Here is a 3,896-nt window from a genome sequence, read left to right as displayed (position 1 = left end):
CAATGAAGACCCATATAAACACCTAGATGAATTCCTTGAGATTTGCACCACTGTCAAGATTCAGAACTTCACTGATGATGCTCTGAAACTTAGATTATTCCCCTTCTCCCTTAAAGATAGAGCCAAACAATGGCTGAATTCTTTAGAAGCCAACTCGATTCGTTCTTGGGATCAAATGCAACAAGAATTCCTAAAAAAATACTTTCCCACAGGAAGAACGAACCAGTTTAGACGTGCCATTACAAGCTTCTCCCAAACTGAGGGAGAAGAATTTCATGAAACTTGGGAGAGATTTCGAGACCTAATCCGTAAATGTCCTCATCATCAAATACCTAAGTGGCAGCTAGTGCAATGTTTCTATGACGGATTGACTGAACGAAACCGTCAGATGATCGATGCTGCATGCGGGGGGACATTCATGCTTCAAAATGAGCATGAAGCATGGCAATTATTTGAAAATCTAAATGAAAACTCCCTCCACCATGCTTCCTATTCTCGTCAAGCACCCCTGAGTTCTCAAAGAAAAGGGACCATTTGTGAAATAAGTCATTCTATGGACCTGTCTAGCAAGGTAGATGCATTGTCCCATAAGATTGACCAACTGATGATAGGTGGGCATTACATGAACTCTTCCCAAGTACAAGTGTGTACTATCTGTTCTAGCCCATCCGACCCTACTCATGAGTGCCCTTCAGCGCCCCAATTTTCCGAACTCGTGCAAGAACACATCAATGCTGCTCAAACATAGCCTAGACCGGGTACTAACCCATTTTTCAATACATATAACCCGGGATGGCGAAATCATCCAAATTTTTCTTGGAAGGAGCAAGCTTCGAACACAGCCCAACCCTATTTCCAAAATTTTCAAAATCCTCAGAATTTTCAAACCCCACAAAATATTCATCCCTACCATCCCAAGATTCAATTTCAACACACTCCTCCTCCACCCCAAAGAAACACAGCCTTTGAGGAGAAAGTGTTGAACGCCCTTCAAGGTTTGGAAACCATTACACAATTGGTGCACTCTCATACGCAATCCATCGCCAAGCTAGAATCCCAAATGGGGCAACTAGCTAATGCACTGAACAAGCGAGAGGAAGGAAAGCTTCCAAGCCAACCACTAAGTAATCTTAGGGGACAATATATGGCTCAAGAAAATCAATTAAATGCAATTCATCATGAACAAGCCAATGCTTTGACTACCCTAAGGAGTGGACGTGTAGTAGACAATAAGATTGGGGAAGATAACAATAAGGAAGATGAAGAAGAGGATAGACATGTGTCAAATGAAACTCTAAAACCTTCTTCTTCTTCAGCTAGTCCACATTCTGCCAAAACTCACATCCCAAAGGCCCCATTTCCTGAAGCTCTTAATTCACCCTCTCCCTTTGGCAAAAAGGGAACTTCACTAGAGGAGATGATGGAGGTTTTCAAACAAGTGAAGATCAACCTTCCGCTTCTTGATGCTATTAGACAAGTTCCCTCCTATTCCAAATTTCTTAAAGACCTGTGCACCCAATAGCGAAAATCTAGGACACATGTGCCCAGAAAGGTCTTTCTAACTGAGCAAGTGAGTTCTATTCTCCAACACAACACCCCTCCGAAATTCAAAGATCCTGATGCTCCCACCATCTCCTGTGTCTTAGGAAATAATTTCATTGATCGAGCACTCTTAGATCTAGGGGCAAGTGTCAACCTTTTACCTTATTCAGTTTATGAAAAGCTTGGGTTAGGTGAGTTAAAACTAACCTCGGTATCCGTTCAATTGACTGATCGATCTGTAAAAACACCATGTGGGATAATTGAAGATGTTCTTGTCAAGGTAGACAAATTCTATTTTCCAGTAGATTTCATCGTCCTTGATATGGAACACGAGCCTAGTCCTAAGAAACAAATCCCCGTGATCCTTGGGCGCCCCTTTTTAGCAATAGCCAATGCGTGCATAAATTGTAGAACGGGGGTAATGAATATATCATTTAGGAACATGAAGATAAAATTAAATGTGTTCAATGCAGACGACCAACCCGCGAGGAAAGTGGAGTGTTTTATGATAGACAAAATAGATGAACCCATAAAAAGAGATGCAAAAACTACCTCACTGTGTCTGGCTGAAGACAATAAACTTAGCGCTTGTTGGGAGGCAACCCAATTCTCTTAGATTTTTTTTTTTTTAACATTGAGGACAATATTAGGTTTAGGTTTGGGGGTATTTATCTTGATTTTCATCCAAAAAAAATGTGTGTTCATTTTCATAAAATAATAATAAATAAATAATAAAAAAAATTTAATAAAAAAAAGTTTTTGTTTTTAAAAACTTACGGGTGTCGGATTGGAGACAAGTTATTTTTCTTTTAAAAATAAATCACGAAGAAGAATTTGCTAACTTGATTTAACTAAATTAATCTATGAGTACGAATTGAAATTTATCAAAGTAGATGGATCTAGGGTTTGGAATCCACCGCGTAGCATTGCATTAGGGATTGTGTTCTTAATTTTTATCTTTTGGAGAGGCATGCAAAATTGGCTACAAGCCTTTTAAAATAAAAACATAAAGAGTGTTAGGAAGATCCATCTTCGGTATAGCATGAAGTGTCTACCTAAGTATGCTAATCTAGGGTGCAGCACACCTCATCTTCCTAGGCATGGATCATCTTAGACTACTTTAGCAAACATGATTAGTAACTAGCATGCTCAAAGTTTAAATATCATAAAGGAATATTTCATTGAAAATTAGAATTTAAACAAGCTCCAAAAATATTAAAAGAGTAAGAACTACAATTGATGGGGACATCAGCTAGGTCCCCATCTTATTTGCTTATTTGTTTATTTTATTTCTGGGTTTATTTGCATTTAGGAGTTTATTTGTGGTTTATTTTATTTCTGGACTCATTTGCATTTTAGGGCTTATTTGTGGGTTCTATTTTGTGTAAGGGGTTTTATTTTAATTGTTCTTATTGGGCCCTATTTATAGGGAACTTTTATGTTGATTAGGGTTAATGAAGAATTAAGAAATTTTCTCCCCACCTATTCTCCTCCTCTCTTCTTCTCTTCTCCCTCTTCTCCTCCTCCTCCTCTTTCTCTTCTCCCTCTCCTTTGGTTCTGATTTAAAATCCCACTGAAGTTTTTCTTCAGAATTGGTGCGGCATCAACTTGGTATCAGAGCAAGAGGCTTTGCCCCGGCTGCCAAAGTCCGATCCAGATCACCCGAGCCTTCTAGTGAAATAGAGACGACATCTCCCGGCTACGTCTTCCAAACCGAGAGCAAAAAAAAAAAAAAAAAAACTCGCTCTCTCGGTTCTCACAAAAAGGGGACAGAGGGAACAACCCTGGTTCACCGAGCTTCTCTCGGTTCCTCTCCTTCCCTCTGTCAGCTTCACATAAAAAAAAAAAAAAAAAAAATTTAGCCGAGAGAGAAGAAAGAGCCACAGTCCCTACGCCGGATTCTCCCTCGCGTTTCTCTGACTTGATCCCTCAGTTGTCGCTTGACGCAATCGGGGTGGGCTGCAGATTTTTTTCTTCTTGAGAATGGCTGAATCTTTCTTCTCTTTTTTTTTTTTCAAGCAATGGCAATGGAGGCTAGGGTTCTTTGTGGTGGAAGGAAGGAGGAAGAAGATGGGTTGCTGGTTGGTGAGATTGGGTTCAAGGAGGGTCAACCAATGGACCAAAATTAGGCACCAATTTTGTGGGGGCTGAAATTGGCTAGACTAATTTTTTTAGGCTGAATTGGGTTGTGTGGAGTCCTAATGGCAATAGGACTTAGAGGAGGACGTGGGAAAGGAGTCTTGGGTGTGAGGGAGGTGCTGAAATGCTGATGTGGCACTCAAGGAGGGTGCACACAAGAGGTGGAGGCGTGAGAACAAAAGAAGGGATAAGGATAAACTTGAGTTTGTTAGGGA

At 40.2% G+C, this 3,896-nt stretch overlaps 1 non-coding gene across 1 annotated transcript; it reads right to left on the bottom strand.

Annotated features, from left to right (window-relative positions):
- Window positions 1-224: 224 nt before the first annotated feature.
- On the bottom strand, window positions 225-330 carry LOC120106360 (small nucleolar RNA R71). The gene has a single exon (XR_005508528.2). It is a non-coding gene; the product is annotated as a small nucleolar RNA R71 (small nucleolar RNA).
- Window positions 331-3,896: the final 3,566 nt, after the last annotated feature.

The sequence above is a fragment of the Phoenix dactylifera genome, chromosome 6 (assembly GCF_051530095.1).
Source record: "Phoenix dactylifera cultivar Ajwa chromosome 6, Ajwa_hap1_PhDact_Kaust_v1.1, whole genome shotgun sequence".
Lineage (NCBI taxonomy): Eukaryota > Viridiplantae > Streptophyta > Magnoliopsida > Arecales > Arecaceae > Phoenix > Phoenix dactylifera.
The sequence above is the reverse complement of the archived record's forward strand: the minus strand, read 5'-3'. Positions and strand labels throughout refer to the sequence as shown.